We start from the raw sequence: 22,377 nt of genomic DNA on the forward strand, positions 1-22,377 counted from the left end.
TAAGTGTATTTTATCCACTCTCAGAGAGCAAGAGAAACAAAAACAACAAAGAAAGAGTTGCAAATACTCTGAAAAATAACCAGTATGTGTTGGCAACAAATCTGCCTTTTCAAAAGCACTTTGAAACCAAAGCAACACCATCAAAGCACAAACTTCTACTTTGACCATCAATTGTTTCCATGGTTAATATACCGGGAAACTAAGCTACTAAAATGGTACTCCAAATGCATTATGAAATACACTTGCTTCATGTTCATTTTTAAAGATTTCCTATAAACTTAAGCATAACAGTACTTGTCACTGATTAGAAGCGGTTACAGCTGTTCCCTCTAGAATGCTCTTGCCGGCCCACAGGTCTTTGCTTCAATGTCATTTTGGAGAACTTTTTTTTTTTTTTTTTAAGATTTTTATTTACTTGACAGAGAACACAAGCAGGGGGGAGGGGGAGAGGGAGAAGCAGGCTCCTGGCTCATGCCTCATGTGGGGCTTGATCCCAGGACCCGGGGATCATGGCCTGAGGCAAAATCAGATGCTTAAACCACTGAGCCACCCAGGCAGCCCTCCTCTATCTAATTTTAAATTGCAGCCCAAATTCTATCAAACTCCGAAGCACTCCACTGTACCTTACCACCAGCCCTCCCTGATCATTCGCCCCTTCGTTTCTCTCCAAACTGATGTAAATCAAGAGCGCACAGATTTGTTTGGGCCTATTTCATTCACTGCTTTATCCCCAACCCCTGGAACAGTGACTGACACAGAGCAGGCACTCAAAGAGTCGTTAAATTCATAAATTAATAAGATAGTATGGGTGAATGATTCAGCAGGTCAAAAAACATGTTCTTTGTATTCAGAATATCCCCTTTAACGGGTCCTCTAGGCTCCTAAACCCTCTTCTGTTACTATCTGGATAAAGAACCAAAAGCAAACAAAAATTTAATTGCTACCCTTCTGAAGAGAAGCCTTATAAGTCCACAACCTGAACTAGCTGGAGTAGTTAACACCAAGTGTTTGAAGCTACCCAGTATTACTGTCAGGGATACTCTGTCCTCTGTTCTGGGAATGCCCAATTCTACCAACTTTTAAGCTAGCAAAAAAACAAACAAAACAAAAAACAACAAAAAACACCTCCTAAAAAAGCAGCATCCCTAAGAATTAGGTGTATCACATTGTGACTGCAACTGTACCGCAGTGAAATAGTTAACGTACATCTTACACTCAGTAGTTTTAGATAATGAAAATATGTCTAGTCTAATTTTGGAACAATTCACTTAGATTTAAATTAACTGAAAGTGTATAAGGAACTTAAGGAATCACAAAACTGCCAAAAAATTATCTCTAGGATTTAGGTCTTCATAAAAATCTTTACCATTAATTAGTCCATTTTAAAAGCTGCTCCTGGGGCGCCTGGGTGGCTCAGTCGTTAAGCATCTGCCTTCGGCTCAGGTCATGATTCCAGGGTCCTGGGATCGAGCCCCGCATCGGGCTCCCCGCTCAGCGGGAAGCCTGCTTCTCCCTCTCCCACTCCCTCTGCTTGTGTTCCCTCTCTCACTGTGTCTCTCTATCAAATAAATAAAATCTTTAAAAAAAATAAATAAATAAAAGCTGCTCCTATGTATTGTTTTTTTTAGAAAAATTTTTACTTGGTGTTTTTTTAAATATTTGTAAAAAATCATCTCATTTTCATATTAAAAACAGAGACTGAAAGCAAGAGAGACAGATTTATATTTTATAAGAGCAAAAATGATACTAATTTCTCCAAATGAAAGTAGCAGAGGTGAAGAATCTGGTTTCAGCAGAAAACAAACTTTTGTATCTTTAACACATGTCACATCCAGGACATGAATTAATCTTGTTCCTGAAGAAAATGTACTCAATTACTAAAAAATAGTGATTTTTTTAAAGAAATACCACAGCCCAACCTAAGTATCTAAACCTGACCTGGATATATAAAGTTATGTCTAGTTATATCTTTCCCCTCTCTCCCATCTCTGGTAGAACTAGCAACACAGTTGTAAGTGAAATGATTTTTCCTGACTCTGATTTAACTAGAACCACGGACAAGTTTTTAGGAGAATTTACCTTCACTGCCATGTAACAGGTCCAACACACACAAAAAAAAACATTCATCTAAAAGATAGGATCCGAGGTAGGAGTTTTCTTGGGGGCAGGGATGAGCAGTATGTGTGACAAGGAAGAGAAAGCAAAAGAAATGTCAAATGGTAAAATACAAAGACTTTATAGATTACTGTACAAGCTCCTAAAAAAACTTAACTTCTCATATATGTGAACAATTATTTTTTAAAAACGTCATAGAATTCTTTGAATCACAAATAAAAGTTATGAATTCTATGACTTTCAGGGGGTGCCTAGGTGGCTCAGTCGGTTAGGCGTCTGCCTTCAGCTCGGATCATGATCTCAGGGTTCTGGGATTGAGCCCCACATCGGGCTCCCTGCTCAGTGGGGAGTCTGCTTCTCCCTCTCTATGCCCCTCCCCCTGCTCATGCTGTCTCGGTCTCTCTCTAATAAATAAAATCTTTTTTTTTTTTTAAGATTTTATTTATTTATTTGAGAGAGAAAGAGCACATGAGAGGGGGGAAGGTCAGAGAAAGAAGCAGATTCCTTGCTGAGCAGGGAGCCGGATGCGGGACTCGATCCAGGGACTCCAGGATCATGACCTGAGCTGAAGGCAGTCGCTTAACCAACTGAGCCACCCAGGCGCCCTAAATAAAATCTTTTTTAAAAATAATAATAAAAGTTATGAATCCTATGACTTTTACAACATTAAAATGTTGGCTTTGAAATAACTGCAAGCTTTTCAGAATACTGGAAAACAGTAAAATACTCTAACTACGATCACTGATCCAAGAACAGAAGAAACTGGAGATCATGACCTCCATTTCAGAGGATTCACTTGCAGCCACTGGACAATCACTTCTCCAGTTCCTAATATTGGTCTGCTTCTCCCTTCCAATGCCCTGCCCCAGTTTTAAGTTGAGATGGAGCTACTTGCCCAGAGACCCCAAAGATGTGTTTTATATATAACATACTCGGTTCAATCCCAAGAAATTGCAAATTAGCAATTTCTATGCAACACCTCTTGAGTGGGGCTTAATAAACCAAAAACAGATCATCCGTGGCCTCTGCTGAAGTCTCTGTCACTACCATTCACGTGCCTCAGGAACTTGAGAAAATTGTTCCCATTTTTCTATCCACAGCAAGCATTGTTTGGCCACACCAACAGTCCTTCAATCTAATGGAGATTAATAAACCACCAGACACCATGCCTCCCAGTTCATTTTCCAAAAACTTTAAAGGAGCAGGAAAAAAAAGGGAGGGCGGACTCCATCAAACAAGTTTAAGAAACACTGAATTAAACAGACTCCTAACTTTTCTGAACCTTTAATAAACTTATGTAGATTAGGAATTTCCAAGATGGAGATATAACAACTACAGTTTCCAACCTGATGCCACACCCCCTGGAAACATCCCTCAGGTATTCTGAAACACACTAAAAAAACACAGGCATTACTCTTAAAATTAAAATTATCCCCGGGCGCCTGGGTGGCTCAGTTGGTTAAGCGACTGCCTTCAGCTCAGGTCATGATCCTGGAGTCCCGGGATCAAGTCCCTCAGCAGGGAGTCTGCTTCTACCTCTGACCCTCTTCCCTCTCGTGCTATCTCTCATTCTCTCTCAAATAAATAAATAAAAATCTTTTTAAAAAAATAAGTAAATAAAATTATCCCCTACCCCCATTACTACTGGTTTAGGAACCCTAAGAATGATCTAACATTCCCTTTGGCCCCGTGGTGACCACAGCAAATAAATAATATGACCTAAAATAATTCAAACATTTCCATAGCTTATATTTTGTACTATTTATTCTATTTGGACACTTTCTGAAACAAATGAGGGCATGAGATATTGATTTAAACCCTAGCACTCTAATATTCACAGAACTATTCATTTTTTTCTCTAGTTATCCAATAAATGAAAATTTACATTCTAAAATCTAATAGTTTGAGGTGCCTGGGTGGTTGAGCTTTGGACTCTTGATTTTGGCTCAGGTCATGATCTCAGGGTGGTGAGACTGAGCCCTGCATCAGGCTCCATGCTCAGCGTGGATTCTGCTTGAAATTCCCTCTCTCTCCCTCTGCCTCTGCCCCTCCCCCCAGGGTCAGCTGCACTCTCTCTCCCTAAAAATAAAATATTTTTAAAAATAAATAAAATCTACTAGCTTATTTAAAACCCGTTAATCTTAAATTCCATAATAAAAATATGGTTTTCTGGGAATCAATGAGTGATATATAGATGGTTTAATTCCACTTCAAAAGATTCTAAAATCAAGCTCCTCTCAAGCAGCATGCAGCTAGTGAAATAAGTACTAGTCGCTACAAAAATAGGTTGTATAATGAAAATCCCACAAACACCAACAATTACTTGCTAAAAAACTTTATTGAATTACTTCTCATTCCTCTTCATCTTTTTTTTTTTTTTAAGATTTTAAAAAAGAGAGAGAGAGTTGAGAGAGGGAACACAAGGAGGAGTGGGAGAGGGAAAAGTAGGCTTCCCGCTGAGCAGAGAGCCGGATGTGGGACTCGATCCCAGGACCCAGGACCCTGGGATCATGACCTGAGCTGAAGGCAGACGCCTAACGACTGAGCCACGCAGGCACCCCTTCATCTGTTTTTATTTTTAAGATTTTATTTTATTTATTTTAAGATTTTATTCATTTATTAGAGAGCAACAGAAAGAGAGCACAAGCAGGGGGAGAGGGAGAAGCAGGCTCCCTGGAACCCTGAGACCATGACCTGAGCCAAAGGCAGACACTTAACCAATGACCCACCCAGGCGCCCCAGCTCTTCATCTGCTTTTAAACAGATTTCAAAGCAAACCAAAATATACAAATACTCTTAAACTGCCTATCAACAAAACAAATGGATTGTGGCTGAAACCTCACTTCTGCTTTCTTCTACAAGCAATCTTCTTCTCATAATCCTTAACAAGAATTAACAGCCTCCTTGTATTCTACCTCCATCTCTCCCCCCTGGTTTCCTTTTCTCTTCATTTGGTCTGTTCTCAATCTCTTCTGTTCCCACAAGGAGCAGCAGTGATAATCTTTTTAGCTGAAAAGGATGGCTGTGCCTTAATACCCAACACCAGACAGCTTCATATTGCCACCTGAAACAGAATGGACGGACACAAGAGTGCCTGAGACACTGCTCCCCCAACTTTCCTGGGGTCTGCAACATGTCTAGCCAGCCAAGAGAAGCCTCATCCATTCACTTCAGTGTGGCATATGAACACTTTTCTACATCTGCCTTGATCTGAAAAGGATTAGAAAACACTACTCTAAAGCATATAGTGCACAAGGATAGTACTGGTGGATTTTTCCTACACCAAACAGTTTAAGGAAAAGTTATTAGAGAAAAACTCAATCTAGTCCTTTAAAAAAAGAATGGTAGCTAAATAAGACTAGATTTTAGTTATCAATATTTTCCCTTGAGATTAGAAATATGATTTCAGGAAAGAAAACAGAAAAGATTTGTTATATTTCACCAGCTAAATGCCAGCTTTGTAGTTCACCTGTTTTCATAACCAACAATTACAGGAATTATCCTTCATAACAATGTTTTCAATAAAACGTCATTTGAGTTCAAAAGTGTAACTGATATTCTAAACTAGAACTTAAGATTAGTTAGTACTAAGCGGTAAACAGTACTTTTAACAACTTTACATTCCTGATAGTGAGCACAGACATGGGGCGATTCTACACAGTAGGCAAGACACTATAACTCACTTCTTTTTAAAAGCCAAACCGGTTTCACCCACTTTCAGATTAGGATCCTTGCAATACATACTGCTACAGTGCCTAAAAGAAACCAGTTCATACTTAAGTAGGAGGAAAAATAAAAATAAAGCACCCAACTGCTGTTTCTGAAATTCCTTAAGACATCACTCTAGCAGTCTAAAGAGGATGCTTCAAACTTTAATGTGCATAAAAATCATGTGGGTGTCTTATTAAAATGCAGATTCTGATTCAGTGGGACTGGGATGGAACTCCAAGGTGATCTTATGCTGCTGGTCCATAGTCCACACACTGTATCTGACTCTACACCCTCGTTTATGTAACACTCGTTAAGATAGCAGACAAAAACTTAAAGCAGGTAACAATCTCCATTTAATAATTTTTATGGTTTCATGAGATTAATCTGGGGGAGGGGTGGTTATTAAAATTTTGATTTGAAAAAAAATTTGTTTTAATTTTGATTTGGGGGGAAAACCCAGCTTCTCAAACATGAGGGCCTGAGAGAGGTTGTAATAGTAACAACACATCTATAGAGTACTTAGTATGTGCCAGTGAATTGTCTTAAATACTTTACATAGATTAACTGATTTGATTCTCATAACAACACTGTGAGGTACGGACGACTGCTGGCCCTATTTTACAGAAGGTAAACCTGAGTCACAAAGACATTACTTAGACTGCACATTGATAGTAAATGCAGGATTTGAACCCAGGCAGTCTGGTTCCAGAGTCTACACGTTTAATTATGATACTAGCAGTACAGCTCTCAAGAGAGAAATAAAATGGCAAATCACGGGGCGCCTGGGTGGCTCAGTCGTTAAGCGTCTGCCTTCGGCTCAGGTCATGATCCCAGGGTACTGGGATAGAGCCCAAGTCGGGCTCCCTGCTCGGCGGGAAGCCTGCTTCTCCTTCTCCCACTCCCCCTGCTTGTATTCCCTCTCTCGCTGTGTCTTTCTCTGTCAAATAAATAAATAATCTTTAAAAATAAATTAATTAAATAAAATGGCAAATCAGAATGGCTTGCTTTTGGAGAAAATGATGCACGAGTTAAAGAGCTGAGTGAGCAACAGAGGCAACCAACTGCCAATTACTGGTGAATCCCAGGACTTAACAATATACAGTTCTTTCCTATATTAGAAACTATTTTGGACTTCAGCTAATAGCTAAATATTTGAAAAATATTTCTCTACAGTATTTTTTGTCATGTTTTATTTTATTTATCTGAGAGAGAGCGTGTGCATGCACGAAAGAGGGAGAAGGGGCAGAGGAAGAGAGAATCTGAAGCAGACTGGGCACCGACCGCGGAGCCCCACATGTGGCTCAATCTCACCACCATGAGATCATGATCTGAGCCAAAATCAAGAATCAGACGCTTAACCGCCTGAGCCACCCAGGCGCCTCTACAATATTTTTTTAAAGGAGGAAAACACCTGGTTTCGTGGGGTGCCTGGCTGGCTCAATCGGTAAAGTGTGCAACTCTTGATCTTGGGGTTGTAAGTTCGAGCTCCACACTGGGTGTAGAGATTACTTAAAAATAAAATCCTAAAAAAAAAAAAAAAAAAAAAAAAAACCTGGTTTTAACTTCATGCAATAAGCATTCTGAGACCAATGTCCCAAGGGCAACTAGTGAAGAAGAGTTTTAACATCCAAGAATTATAACAGAAGCAGTAGCAGACATAACTGAAATAACAAGTAATGAAAACTGCTTTAGCAAAAATATCTTGGGCTGAAAGGATGAGTAACTAAAAGTAGAAACTGGTAAGGGACAAAGCATAACATGACCAGGAATTTGATACTGTTGAGCAGAGTGGAAAAAGTGGCAAAAATAAGCTGCTATAGCAAACAAAAGAAAGAGAGGAAAGAAGCAAACATGAAGGTCTAAATAAGAACTGGTCATCAGAAAAAACTTTCTAAGCTCTGGTGAACAGTCCAGGCAGTACAGCTATGGAAGACACTGGACATACAGATGGATAAGACCAAGCAAGAGTAGATTAGTAATTATCACTTCAATGAGCCTGAACACGGATGTGGCGACCAAGCACAGGTCTCGGGAAACACAGTAAACAAGCCTATGGAATATGCAGAAAGAGAAAATGTTAACCCTCAGACATCATTAAATTCATTCATTTGACAAACATTTCTTGAGACCTACTACATATCTGGCACTATTCTAGGTGGTAGGGATACAGGGGTGACCATGCCAGGTCAAAGTCCCGCCCTCATATCACTTACATTCTGGTGGGGGACACTAATAGTTTTGAAAGAGAACAATGAATAAGACATTATCATAAAAGCCTAGAACGAAGCCCTTTAATATAGGAGGACACATGGAACTACTCATGGGACCTAAGTTAACAAAATAGTAATCCCTCCTTAACCCTTATAGACTGAAGTGCTTCTCATTGTGTTCCTTATCCTCTCAAAAAGACCCTAAAAACACTAAAGAAATGCATCTAAAATGTATCTAGAAATAAAAGGACAATATGACTTTTACTCCCAAAAATGCCAATAAATACTACTCCCAGACAGGCACAATAAATTATACTTCAAAGTTTTCCAAATGTGACAGCTCTTGAATCAAAACGTTTTATTAGTGTAACCATCTTAAAAATAACTAGAAATGCTTTTCTAATAGACCATAAAGTTCTAAGCAGAAAAAGTATCTGAATAAAGGAAAACCAATCTTGAAATTAACAGAAAATGTCAAGATTTGGTCTCGTTGGGCTTTAAGAATTTTACAGATGTTTGATTTAAGCCCCCTGACCTCCGCTGCTGTAACATGGGCCTTAGATTCACGAAAAACTAAGTTTAACTGAGTACAGGTTTTGGTTAGTATCAGAAAACATTTTAAGAAGATGTGATACCTTCTGGGTCTTGAAATTACTAGAACACAGCTCATTTTTAATACTCAGTTAACTATATCAATCTCTTATCTCCTTGCCTCAGTTTAAAAACTGTAAATTAAAACCATTCTATGTATTTTTTTCCATTCTGCTGTATTTTAAAAGGAAAGATGCAAATTGATGTATGTATATTTAAACTTCTTAAATGTAGAAGTCTCAAGAAATAAGGCAGCAGGGAGTGTGTTTAAAACAAAATACCACATTATGACAGATGTATTTCAGAAGATCCAAGCTCAATACCTATCCAATCATCTACAACACCTACACACCACGAAGTTGATTTAAACCTACCACTTCTTTTAAGTGTTTCTTAACAAGCAATGTTCTCTCTAAAGAAAAACAATAGGAAAGTACTTGTTTCAACATGAACTACCCTTATTACAATGCCGTTACACAATGGGATCTCATTTGCTTTACAATGCTAACATTTTTCTGTGCTATAACCCTGTAATCAATGAAGGATATACAATTGAGGGTGTGTGTAATATTCTGGGGAACCAATACTGTGATCCCAAAAGTCTGAAAATGTTACTTAAGTGTTTTTGGTTAAAAATCCGAAATTCGTTTTTAATTACAAAATTAAATTATCTAGCAAGCAAAGGTAAGGCCTAAAATGAACTGATTCTCTTTCCACCACACCCTTGCCACAAAAAGCGCACGTGAGCCAACTTAGGTCTGTACTGTGCATCAGTTAAGTCATAAGGGAGAAGTTAAAACAGTCTGAAAAAGTCATTTTGACCAAAGATACACTCTCACAAATCACTTCCTTGGACTGCAACAAGATCTTTAAAGTTACTGCCTACACAAGTGGCTGTAGATGCTGTCTTATCCCTGGCACAAACTAATCTTGAGATTTTAAACCTTCCTGGCTTTTAGATGCCTTTGAGACAGCCAAAAGATTTCAAACACGATGCGTTGGGAAGCAGGCAGGATGTGCCACTGAGTGCCCAACTGAGTCTGCAAAACGCTGTCTTCATTCGGTGAGTCCCTGACTTGTAGGAGTTAAACTCTCACCCCTTATATTGAGATGACGTAATGCTCCACACTGCATTTCTCTTGGACTTAAAGGGGAGGAAAAAACAAATGAACAAAGAAAATCTCACCCTTATAAGAGGAATTAAGCAAGCGGCAGAACGACAGTTTCGAGAGGTGGTTAGGTAATTCCCTGAAAGGGAAGCTTCAGCTGAATAGGCAAGGAGAATTGGAGAAGCAAACGGAAATGGTGCTAGGAACTCAATCTAAGGCCGGAATAAAGGAGCCTGGAGAAACAGCGACCCGGTCCGCCACACCGCTCGCCGGGCCGCTGGGCTGCGGAGGGAAGCGCGTCGCAGGCACAGCCCGGGGCAGTCCGCGAGCCGCCCCCTCCCCGGCCGCCACTTCCCCGCCGCGCTAGCGATTCCGCTCCCCTCCCCCCGCCCGCCGCAAAATGTCCGCGGCGGCGCCCGGAGAAGCAGGAAGTCCAAGCCGGGGCGCAGGGGACAGACCCGGCCCGGGAGCCCGAGCCACCCGCAAGCGGCTCCGCGGCCCCGGCCCTCCGCGCCCAGACCCGCCACCCGTCCTCGGAGCCCGCGGGGCCGGGCCGGGGGGGGAGGGGGCCCCAGGCGGCCGGGATGGGTGTGACCCCTTCCTTCCGCCGCTCCCGGTGACAGCCCGGCCCCGCCCGCGCCCTCAGGTCGGCACCCCGCGCCCGGGCCGCGCACCTCTCGGCGGCCCAGCGCCCCCGCCTGCCCCGCCGCCACCCTCTCCCCTCCGCTCCCCGACAGAACCCGGACCCGCGCTCCCCGGACGGCGCCGCGCGAGTCGGACACCCTTCCCCGCGCCCCACACTCCCAGGGTTCCCGGGATCCCAGAGGCGGGGTGTCCCCGCGGACGGGGTGAGGCCGGGGACCGCGCGGCGGGGACGGGACGGTGGGGGAGCCGCTCCCGCCGGGAGCCTCGGGCCCCGCACTCACCTCAGCTTCTCCGCCGGGGCGTTGGCAGCACTGCGCGGGGTCTCCTCGGCTGCCGGACAGGGGCACGCGCCTGACGTCAGCACGCAGGAAACGCAGGGTTGGGTGCCCGCGGAAGTGGGCGGGGCCCGGAGGCGAGTCCAGGCAGAACGGTTGGAGGCGGGGCCCGAGTTCATCCCCCCGCCCTGGCTCTGCCCGGTTACCGCGCACGCGCCGATCGGCACGGCTCGCTAGTTCGCTGCTAAGCTTTGCCCCTCTTTCTCCGACGGTTGTGTTTGCTACAAACAGTTATTTGCAAAGCGCTGCCACTAACAATGCTTTCGTTCCTTTCAACCTTCTGAGGCAAAGTATTATCATCCCTATTTTGCAAAAAAAGACGGAGGCTAAAAAAAAAAAAAAGACGGAGGCTTTGACTTGCTTGCAGGCAATGACTTGCCTGAGATCACCCCCCTTCCAAGCCTGCATTGGGTCCTTCGTGGCGCGCCACGCTTCTCATCTGCCTACACCACACTGTCCCTCGCTCCAGTCACTTCGGCAGTCTTTTGGTTGCGGGACTTCCTCCCTGCTACAGGGCCTCGCACTCTGTTTCCCCTGGCTTCCTCTTCTTTAGCAGCCTTTGGTTGGCTCTCAGCCTTCAAATGTCTCTGCCTTCCTGATCACCCTATCCTCACAGCACCCGTTTATCATCTGTCTTCCCTGCTAGTGTGCAGGCTTTGGGAGAATAGGAACTCTCAATCTTAGTCTCAGATGTTTCCCAGTGTTACAGGAAAATCGCTTATCTTAATAATACTTCATTTATTGGTGAGTACCACAGCTATTTGGCCAAGAAAGACACCTCTTTCCAATACATCCGATATATTTTCTTCTGAGTTTTTCAATTGCACAAGAAAAATAACTACATTTTTGAGTGTTTACTATAAGCATGTCGCTAACAGCTTTGCATGTAATAGTAGCTAATGTAATGTTCACAACTACTCTATCAGTTAAGAACCATTACCATTTATTGATGAATGAACTGAGGCTCAGAAGTGTTAAGGAACTTGCCCAAAGTTGCCAAGCCAGGCAGTGGCAGTGGACCCAAGGGGCTGGCTCTAATTGATCATACTACCCAGAAGGTGATTATAGAGAAATCAGAAGATAAGCTTCAGCTGTGGTCCTATCCCTACTGATACAAAATATTAACATTTTGGTGTACATATTTCCAGATACATAGAGATGGAGAGAGGTGTATACACATTAATTGCACAAAAACTGTACTGTTTTTCTCTTTCAAAACTACATTGTGAATATCTTTCCATCTCAAATGAAACATCATTTTTAAAGGTCATATTCTACTGTATGGGCATTACAATCTATATCTAATCAATCTACTATTGGAATTTAGGTTGTTTTCGGCTACTGTAACTTTTTGACTATTGTAAAATGCATCAGCTTGGTTTTTTAAACTTGAGGAAAAACTGTTGTGTTTTCTCCCTCTGCAAGGCCAGTTGGCAGTGACCTTTCTTTCATCCCCTCTCACAATCCCATGAATGTCCCCAGACAATATCTGCCCTTTCTATTAGCGACAATATCTTGATGGGGTGTCACCCAACTGCTTGGCTTTTCCTGCCTTTATTCTGAGAACAAGGATTCACTTAGCACTTTGTCTTTTCTCTTGTCAGGTTTTTGTCAAAATGGTCCTCCCCAACCTTTTCACAGCCCCAAAAGACAGGAGCGTTACTACTAGACCCAAGTCTACCCCTTCCCTTGCGGCCAGCCTAGGCCCCAGACTCCCTAGGGCCTCCTCCCCACTGCCCCTCCATTGGCAGCTGACTCATACTAACGGCAGGAACAGCCCGTGGGTCTCCAGCTCCCCTTCTCCTGTGGTTACCAGACCGGCGTCCATTCCTCCTTCTGGTAACACCACTTCCATTCCTGCACCAGCCCCTGCCCCCAATTCTCAATCCCTGTGGCTCTAGAGGAGATGGCTCCACCCCTAGGTTCAGGGACAGACACGTGACCCAGGCTTAGCCAGTCAGAGAATTATAGCAGCATTTCGGCGATGGGCATATGACCTGATGAGAACCAGTGAGATTCAATTCTGGAACTTTGGTCAGAACTGTCCAGTTGATGAATCTCTCTGCAGAGGGCTGGATGTCACCATGGCCCTGCTGGCAGCCATCTTCCCACTGCAAGGAGAGAAATTCCCTGAGAAGGAGACCACAACAGAGGGCAAAAAGAGAGCAGAGAGAAAGAGACAGTCAAACCAAGGCTCACCGGCATTGTTCCAGCCCTTGGATCTAGTCTTACTTCAGTTTTCAGTCACATTACCTGATAAATTCCCTCTCCTGCCTGAGCCAGGTTGAGTCGGTTCCTGTCACTTGCAACTGCAAGATTCAGCCACCCCACCCCTCCATGTGTGCCCTAGTGTGGTACTTGACACCACCTTCTAGATGATTCCCAAATCTCTACTTCCTCCAGCCCCTATTCCCACCGCCAAATTTCCAAATTTCCAGTTACTCACAAGTCCCATCAGCGCCACTGATGCCTCCAGTTCCCACCTGGTTCGGGTTCCACTGTGCCTCTGTCTGCTTTGGGCCCCTGCACCCTTGTACATCCAGGGGCTCCCAACCTTTCTGCATCAGAGGTACCACACCTGCAAAGTTAATGTCCCATTTCTAGAGGCTTCCTTTGATAATCTCTGTTTTAATTCATTTTATACAGCACAACCTTCGCCTTCCTAGATCTCAGCTCCTATTAAGTCACCTTCGGGCTCAGGAACTCCAGTGTTTTTTCCTTTGCCTTCAAAATAAAAGTCAAAGTCCTTTAGCCAGGCATTCTGTGTCCTCTGTCATCTGGCACCAGCTTGCCTTTCCAAAGTTATTTCCCTTTCCCTTCTGTATTGGTCAGGGTTGTCCAGAGGAGCAGAGGCAACAGGAGGAACAGGGGGAGGGGGAGAAGGAATGGGAGAGAGAGACTGATCTGCATTGGTTTGTATCTATCTATCTAAAAAGATGTATTCTGGGATGGCTAGGTGGCTCAGTCAGTTAAGCGTCTGCCTTTGGCTTGGGTCATGATCCCAGAGTCCTGGGATCGAGTCCCACATCAGGCTCCTTGCTCAGTGGGGAGCCTGCTTCTCCCTCTCCTGCTGCTCCCCCTGCTTGTGCTCGCTCTCTCTCTCTCTCTCTCTGATAAATATTTTTTTAAATCTAAAAAGATTTATTCAAAGGAATTGACTCACACAATTATAGAGGTTGATAGGTTCCAAGATCTATAGGGTGAGTCAACAAGCTGAGACTCAAAAGAACTGAGGGTATGGGTCCAGTCCAAGTCCTCAGGCCTGAGGACAAGAACTGATGTTTCAGTGGCAGTCCAACAGTCAGCAGGCTCAAGACCCAGGAAGAGCCAATGTTTGAGTCAAAAACCAGGAAAAATCTCTGTTACTCGACGGAGGGTCAGCCTTTTTTGTTCTAGTCAGGCCTTCTACTGCTTGGATGAGGCCCACCACATTAGGGAGTGCAATCTACTTTATGTAGATTCAAAAACAATTCAAATGTTAATCTTATCCCAAAACACCCTCACAGACAGGTACACCCAGAATAATGTTCAACCCAGTATCTGGGCCCCTATGGTCCAGTCAAGTTGACATTTAAAATTAACCATCACACTTTCCATCACACACCTTATATGTGTGTGCTGCAGCAAGACTGAATTACCTAGAATCGTGCATGTAGGTACCATGATTTCTTGCCTCCATGTCCCTGCTTATGCTATTCCCCTTGCCTAGAACACCTTTCCCGCTCATCCATGCTACCTATCAAGTCCCACTCTCCTTCCCACCATAAACTGTACCTTTTGCCAACACTGACCTTGTGTCCTTTCCCACCTCTGTGCTTCTGCAGATCCAGCAGTTCCCTTCCCTATCTGCCAAAGTCCTATTCTTCTCTCCTTCAAGGATTAGTGAGGACCTCAGCTCCTAAGCCTTGCCTGACAACCCCAGGCAACCCATCATTCCTATTACACTGTGTATTTAAAGCATACTATATTAAAATCATTTGTATCTGTGCTAACTAAACCATTAAGCCATAAGCAGGCAGGGATCTTATCATATTCATTTTTGTATCCTTTTACCTAATTTCCTGGCTCACTGCCAGCCCTCAAAACTGTTTGCTAAATAATGCATGAATGAGCATACTGCCACTTCTTCCACAAAGCCTGCTCTGTTTCTGGCTGCTAAAGTAATCTCTGTTTCTTTGAAACTCCCATAGCATCCACCTGAGGATTTCTTCAGGCCCTCTCCCTGTTCTGTCATGTTTATCCATGCTTTCTCGGTCCTACTGTAAGCTCCCAGGGGCGGACTCAGGTTGGGGTGCATTTTTGCACCCCTCACAGTGCTCTTCAGGTGCCTTAAACATTATGAGGGAGAGAAGCCTCAAAACAGCATTCTCTGCCAAATGCCGAAGACTGCAAATCCGCCACCATTTCCCCAGAGCCTGCCAAGATTTACTCAAGAAGATGAGGATCCACATTAAAGAGGCTCTCCTTTGTGGTCTTCAGTCATAGGATTTACATGAGAAAGTTCCAATTTAAGACTTTCCGTGTGAAAAAAAAAAAGACTCTCTGTGTGATTCATAGGCAATAAAACTATAAAGAAAAGCAAGGAAGTGATTATTATAAAAATCTGGTTGCCGGTAGCCTCTAAAGGAGTTTGTAATCTGGAAGAGATGAGGGGCGGGTATTGGCAGTGGTTTACTTCACGACCTCGGTGATGATTACATGGACGTCTGCTTTATAATCATTTGTTGTACTATATATTTGTTTTATGTGCTTTTCTTCATGTGTAATATTTCACAAAAATAAAGGTTGGAAATAAACAAAAATAGTCTCACTGTTGTAACTAAAGAGTTGCTGTTGTGTAAATTCCTATCGCTAAGAGGCAAGCCTACCCTTCCCTCCTGATTTACCAGCTAGGTCTTCCCCTCATCTGGCTGGTCATGGTCATGGCTCAGGCCATGCCAGTAGCCCCACTCTGCTGCTAGGACTCCAGATATGCTCCCAATCTGGCCTGTCACACCGTAAGGGGCTAGGACTGCTGCAGCTGCAGCTCTGCTCCATCAGCTACAACTCAGAGACCTCGTCCCTCTGAGCCCCTCCTGCTGCTGTCTCCCTCCTCCACTTTGTGCCACATCATTATGCTTGTCCAGGGACCTGGACCCTTCTTGGAGCCAGAGAAGGGAGAGGAACTGACCAAACCTGTTTTCTACCTGCCTTTTCTCTAACTGGCCCAGGCTTGCCTCCTTCATCTCTGTTACGATCTCTGGTGGAGACAATCTGGGTCACTGAAGAAGGGTGCATGAGATAGGACAGGGGAGGGGAAAGTCTAGAAATGACTGAGCAACTCCATCTGCACTGGTAGATTTTGGTAAGAACCCAGAGGCACATGGTACGGTGATGAAGTTTTAATTTGAAAATGATCTGAGGCTCGTTCATGTGAACCAATTGGTCATGGGCGCGTTGGGACCCATATTCAAAAGTTAGTGAGTGCATTAGGTGCTAGGCACCTCAGATGCAAAGATAACTGAGATCCTCCTGATTAACCTCTTCAATGGCTTCTCCTGGCTCTTGTCCACCTCTCTAATGTCCTCAGAACTATGCATTCACTCACTGGACTCCAGCCATTCTGCCTTCTTTGTCATTCCTCAGACAGAACTGAGCTTACTGTGCCTGCCTCAGGGCCTTTGCACTTGCTGCCCTGAGGGCTCCTGCTCTGCGTGAGCCTGCTCCTTTTCGTCCTGCATGTCTTTGCCCAAATAGCAACTCTTTAAGAAGACTTCCTCCCCACCCAGCTTAGAGTAGCAGTTCCAACCCACTACCATGGCACGCTGCTTGCTTTCTTTCATAGCCTTATCACTCTCCAGAATGATCTCACCCTTTTAGTATTCTTACTATCTGTCTCTCCCCAGATTCAGTAAATTCAAGGGCTTCTTTCACCACTGTACCCTCAGTGCTAGAATGTAAATGTAGTATATACTTAATAATTACCTGTTGAAGAAATACAATGAATGAAGACATAATCTCTACTCAAGGAGCTAAGGTCTCATGGTGAGACAAACAATAATCAAAACAAGTGCTAGGACAAGGGTTTGTACAAGTATCTAGGAGAATCAAAGAAAAGCAGACTCTTCATAAGAGTTATACTTAATGTTTGGGGCATCCGGGTGGCTCAGTCATTAAGCATCTGCCTTTGGCTCAGGTCATGGTCTCAGGGTTCAGGGATGGAGCCCCACATCGGGCTCCCTGCTCGGCGGGAAGCCTGCTTCTCCCTCTCCCACTCCCCCTACTTGTGTTCCCTCTCTCACCTATGTCTCTACCTATCAAATAAATAAATAAAATCTTTAAAAAAAAAAGAGTTAATGTTTACTAAGTACTTCCTATGCTCCAGCATTGTTCTAAGTATTTAATGTGTATTATCTCACTTGAAATTCACAAGAATTCTGGAACATAGAAATTATTGCCTTCAACAAAAATGAGGCATGAAGAGGTTAGTACCACTTGCCTAAAGTCATATAGCTGGCAGTGGAAGAGCTGAAATTCAAACCCAGAGCCGATAAGGAAAGGTTTCCCAAAGGAGTGAGGTCTGATCTAAATCTAGAGAACCAGCACAGGCTGGCCAGGCCAGGGTGGCGCGTGCTGACCACTGGCAGAAAGAACAGGCATGTCCAGGTACACAGGCATGGAAAAGCAGGAGGCTCAAGAGGTAGATGAATCTCATCGACACAATGTTGAACACAAGAAAACAAACACGAGAGGGTATACGCGGTGTGATTCCATTTGGTTCGGAAACAGGCAACACTACTCTATGGCAGTAGAAATCACAATAGCTTACCTTTTAGGAGATTAAAGACTAGGAAAGGGCCTGAGGGAGACTTCTGGGATGCTGGCTACTCTGTACCTTCATCTGGACCATGGTTACGGGGATATGCTCACTTTGTACAAATTCATCCAGTCATACAATTTCCAAGATGCATGTTATACTTAAATTTAAAAAAATTAAAGGTCACCTTAGCAATAGTATTGGCCTAAAAACCAAAACACTTGTGATTTTTAAAGAGCTGTAGAATATTTGTGAGTCTTGATCGTGAGCTTTAATGGCTGAGGATAAGAAAAGCAAAGAGGGGCAGCTGGCTGGCTCAGTCAGTGGAACGTGCCACTCTTGATCTCGGGGTTGTGAGTTCGAGCTCCACGTTGGGTGTAGAAAAAAAAATAAGATCTTAAAAAGAAAAAAGCAGAGAAACGGGATGGAAGAAATGAGAAGCTAAGAACAGGATTTAATGTGCAGAAATTAGAAATGGGAAGATGGAGAGTTCAAGAGAGGGGCTCGGAAGAAAAGAACAAGATCAAAGGGTCATCTGAGAAAGAATCACTAACTGAATCTTCCCCTAACTGGGCAGATTCAGCTACATTAGCATCTACTGGATGTTTCTGTGCTTCCGGTGCTGCGGGAGGGTGACCCTCGATGGGAATAAGACAGGAACAAGACAAGGTGAAGCTCAGGGAGGTGACACGACTTGGTCTGAGATCACACACTTCATCACCACTGGAGTTATCTTTGCCAGAACCTCCAATTTGCGCTAAGACAGGCCCCACTTGGGAGGCGGAGTTTGGGCTCAGAGGAAGTGAGGGGGAGGCCCTGGCTGTTTTGGTGGTGTGGGTGGCTTCCTGCCCGAGACACACCCAGCTTCTAAATCACCATTCTGGGCAGTCAGGTTGTTGCTAGGCACCCAGGGGCCCCTTGAGTTTTCAAGCACAGCCAGCCAAGGGCAGTTAACTTCACCTCATTGCAAGGTCGGGTACAGAATAGAGAGGGAAGCCAGCCACCTGAGTGAAGCCTTTCCTTTTTTTTTTGTTTTGTTTACCTCCATCCCCAGCCCTCCCACATGCCTCCTCCCATTGTCTCCCGTGAATTCTACTTGTTTGTGTTTGCTAGAAGGAAGAGGCTTCAACCAGGCAGCGATCGGGTGTCTCCTACAAAAATCCAACTGTTCCTTGAGGATCCACCACAGGCAGGCCCTGCGTTGGAGGCCAAGCACATAGAGGTTCCCTCTTGATGGAGCTCAAAAATCTGCCTGGGGACACAGCCTGGACGCTGTGCCACAGTGATCCCCAGAACAGGGTGTGGCATATCGGGGACACCACATACATTTGCTGAATGAACAGGGACTGTAACTAAAGCTAAGGTGTTAGAGGAGCTCACAGGGGGGCTTCTGATGCCAATTTGAGGCACAAATCAAAGGCGGCTTCATGAAGGTTGACCATGCCTATTTGCATCATAAAGAATGAGTAGGAGTAGGCTGGCAGAGACTGGGGGAGGCACAGGGGAGAGGCATTCCAGGCCAAGGGGAAAAGTCCAATAAATGCCTGACAGTGGGTGGAAAATGCTTAGCAAAATAGTCAAGCCATTGTCAAGAGCATTGCACTGAGCTGCCTGTGAAAAGTGACCACGCACGATGCTCCTGGAAGGGCCAGTTACATTTGAGTGCTCCAGCCACCACCGCCATCACAGTGGACTCCTCATGGCCCCCACACCCCGCTGAGCTGGCCTCCTCCCCGGCAGCCAGGCCCTGGCACCCACTCACTGCTCAGGGAGTAGCTGTCCAATAGATGACAGATTTTTCCATGGCACCAGCCAGTTGCTAGGAATCTCCTATTACCTTGTGGTCCCAACACTGGTTTTCACCAGCAGCCATCTGGCAGGCGCATTTTTCAAAAACTAGATGAGATTATTCTTTTGCAGAACTTGGGGGTCAAAATAATCACAAAAGGAAAATCCAACACGGGACAGTTGAGAAGGACTTCCCTCGGGCTGTTCTGCATTTCCCTCCTCCTCTGTCTCACAGAATTAAAAGCGTTTAGGGTTCTTTAGAACTAGGCTCTAGATGGACTCAAGAAATGACAAACATTCGTGGTAGCTGGGTCGTGCCGACTGCAAAGAGAAAGCACAGGAATCCTCTCGGGAGGTGTCAACAGAGATAAGGAATTACTGTCCTCTCAAATCCCCGGAGCCCTTGAAACTCTGGACTTGGTCTGCTATTTGATACCCAGGTGGTATGACCTCAGGGCAAGGGCATGGGGCTGGAGCCAGATGAAATGGAGATGGACTCCAGCCTCACCTCTTCCTGGGTTTGTCTGGGGCAAGGAACCTCATATGTAAATTCACTTCCATGGGAAAGAGCTGGGACCATAGGGTTGCCAGGAGACCGTGCTGGGCAACTGTGAATTGTACCAGTTCTGGTTTCAGGATGTGGAGGTTGAGAGGTTGAGTCGTGGCTCTGTCACTTACCTCTCTAAACCTCTTATGCTTTGGAGGTTTGACCCCATACCTAAATCCTCTCCCTTGTGTTTGTTACTGAAAGTATAAGGCTAGGTATTAGCCATATAAGGAACTACTCTGCAGCTGCTTAAAAAAAATTTTTTTTAATAAAGCAAATCTCTGTATGTTGACAGCAACAGACCCCAAGACTTACTGGGCAAGAAAAACATATAACCTAAACATACATGTATTTTGTGTAAATAAAAAAGGGATAAATGTGTGTGCACACACGTATGTGCTTACATCTGTGTAATTCGTGTTTTCTAGAAAGATATGTAACAGACTATTAATGGGAAGAGAGTCTTTAAATTTTCCTTTTATTCCGGGGCGCCTTGGTGGCTCAGATAGTTTGGCATCTGCCTTCGGCTCAGGTCCTGATCCCAGGGTCCTGGGATTGAGCCCCACATCAGGCTCCCTGCTCAGTGGGAAGCCTGCTTCTCCCTCTCCCCCTGCTTGTACTCTCTCGCTCTCTCTGTTGAATAAATAAAATCTTTTTAAAAAATAAATGTTCCTTTTATTCCCTTCTATACTGTTGGATTTTTCTATCCACATGCAAATATATCTTTTGCTTCGAAAAATGTCAATGGGAGTTCCCTAGAAGTGAAATTATGGGACATTTTTGTTTTCATATTTTTTCTCTATCAAATGAAGCTAAGAAATGTTATTCTAAATTGTAAGATAAGGCTCAGGTCATGATCCCAGGGTCCTAGGATGGGGCCCCACATCAGGGTCCCTGCTCAGCTGGGAGTCTGCTTCTCCCTCTGCCCCTCCTCCTGCTTGTGCTCTCTGGAGAGCTCTCAAAATCTTTAAAAAAAATTGTAAGATGAAGATAAAAGGAAAAGCAAAAGAAGAAACATCTTGCATGCAGGAGATTCTCAAGAGACGCTTGTTAAATTCCTACTTCCAGACATAATAGAAAAAGCCCAAGACCAGGGGGAAAGAAATCCCAGGCTTAGATCCCAGCTCCACTATTTTCCTGGTCATCTTGTGTAACTGGTGAACCTCAGTTTTCTTATCTGTAAAGCAGGTGTATTTATATGAATAGGTAAAGCCAGATGACAATAAGGATTAAATGAATCATGAATGCATCTATCCTAGCACACGGTAAACCATCTCAATAGAATGGCTGGAGTTGGAGGGGTAATTTTAATCTTTGTATCAAAGAACTTAAGATTTGCCAGAGTTGGTGACATTACCCAGACACATACAGGGAATATGAAACCCAATTTTTTTTAAAGATTTATTTATTCATTTGAAAGAGAGAGAATGAGAGAGAGAGAGAGAGAGAGAAAGGCCATATGAGAGGGGGGAGGGTCAGAGGGAGAAGCAGACTCCCTGCTCAGCAGGGAGCCCGATGTGGGTCTCGATCCAGGGACTCCAGGATCATGACCTGAGCTGAAGGCAGTCGCTTAACCAACTGAGCCACCCAGGCGCCCTGAAACCCAATTTTTTAACATTTTAAGTAGGCTCCATGCCCAAAATGTGGCTTGAAGTCATGACCCTGAGATTAAGTCACACGCTCTACCAACTGATCCAGCCAGAGACTCCAGTATGAAGCCCAACTTATACCACTTTTCCTATAGCTTTCTGAACTCAACATTAAGAGACCAGGGATCCAAAGGTAATCTGTGGCATATCTCCGATGAACTCTAAATCAGTAGTTCTCAACTAAAGGCTAATTTGCCCCCAAGGAATGTTTGGCAATGTCGGGAGACATTTTTGGTTGTCTCATCAGTAGGGTGCTACTGGAATCTGGTGAGGAGAGACTAGGGATGCTGCTAAACATCCTATAATGCACAAGACAAGCCTCCATGAAAGAGTATTCTCTGGCTCCAAATTGCCCATGTTGAGAAAATCTGTGCTAAGTTCACTCAACTCAGGACACCTCCGTTATCAAACCATAAAATCCCTAAGGTGGTTAACTTTCGGGTCCACCTGGAAAGTTGGCTCCTTTACTTGCACACTATATTCCAGATCATCGAAGCAGCTAAGAAACTGGTACAGGTCAGGAAATTCTTAACACCAGGAGTTCCTGATCTTTGCAGACTAAAGGAAATACCTTCATAATGCTCTGAACAAACAGAAGTATTAGAGATACTCTGACCCTCCCACGGTCACTAACTCCTTTGCCACTGTTAAATTTTACTCTCAGAGTTAGGAATAGAAAAGCTTCACCTATGGGGCACCTGGATGGCTCAGTCAGACTATGACTCTTGATCTCAGGGTTGTGAGGTTGAGGCCCCCATGGGGTCTGTAGGGATGACTTCATAAAAAATAAAATCTTTAAAATAAAATGGTTTTAGGTGTGCCTGGGTGGCTCAGATGCTTAAGCATCTGCCTTCAGCTCAGGTCATGATCCCAAGGCCCTG

The 22,377-nt window shown here is 44.2% G+C and overlaps 1 protein-coding gene across 2 annotated transcripts in view; it reads right to left on the reverse strand.

The window, feature by feature from the left end:
- The window catches only part of CDC42 (cell division cycle 42), a 48,486-nt gene extending 37,739 nt beyond the window's left edge, over positions 1 to 10,747 (reverse strand). The window contains exon 1 of one of the 2 annotated variants that reach the window (XM_028090772.2): positions 10,663 to 10,747. The gene's annotated coding sequence lies outside the window, so the exon portion shown is untranslated. Of the gene's footprint in view, positions 1 to 9,813; positions 9,831 to 10,662 lie in introns of those variants that run through there. The other variant, XM_088022573.1, reaches the window with a different exon arrangement.
- Between the last annotated feature and the right edge of the window lie 11,630 nt (positions 10,748 to 22,377).

The sequence above is a fragment of the Eumetopias jubatus genome, unplaced genomic scaffold (assembly GCF_037043125.1).
Source record: "Eumetopias jubatus isolate StellerSeaLion01/CBP00866 unplaced genomic scaffold, mEumJub1_p1.0 scaffold_4, whole genome shotgun sequence".
NCBI lineage: Eukaryota > Metazoa > Chordata > Mammalia > Carnivora > Otariidae > Eumetopias > Eumetopias jubatus.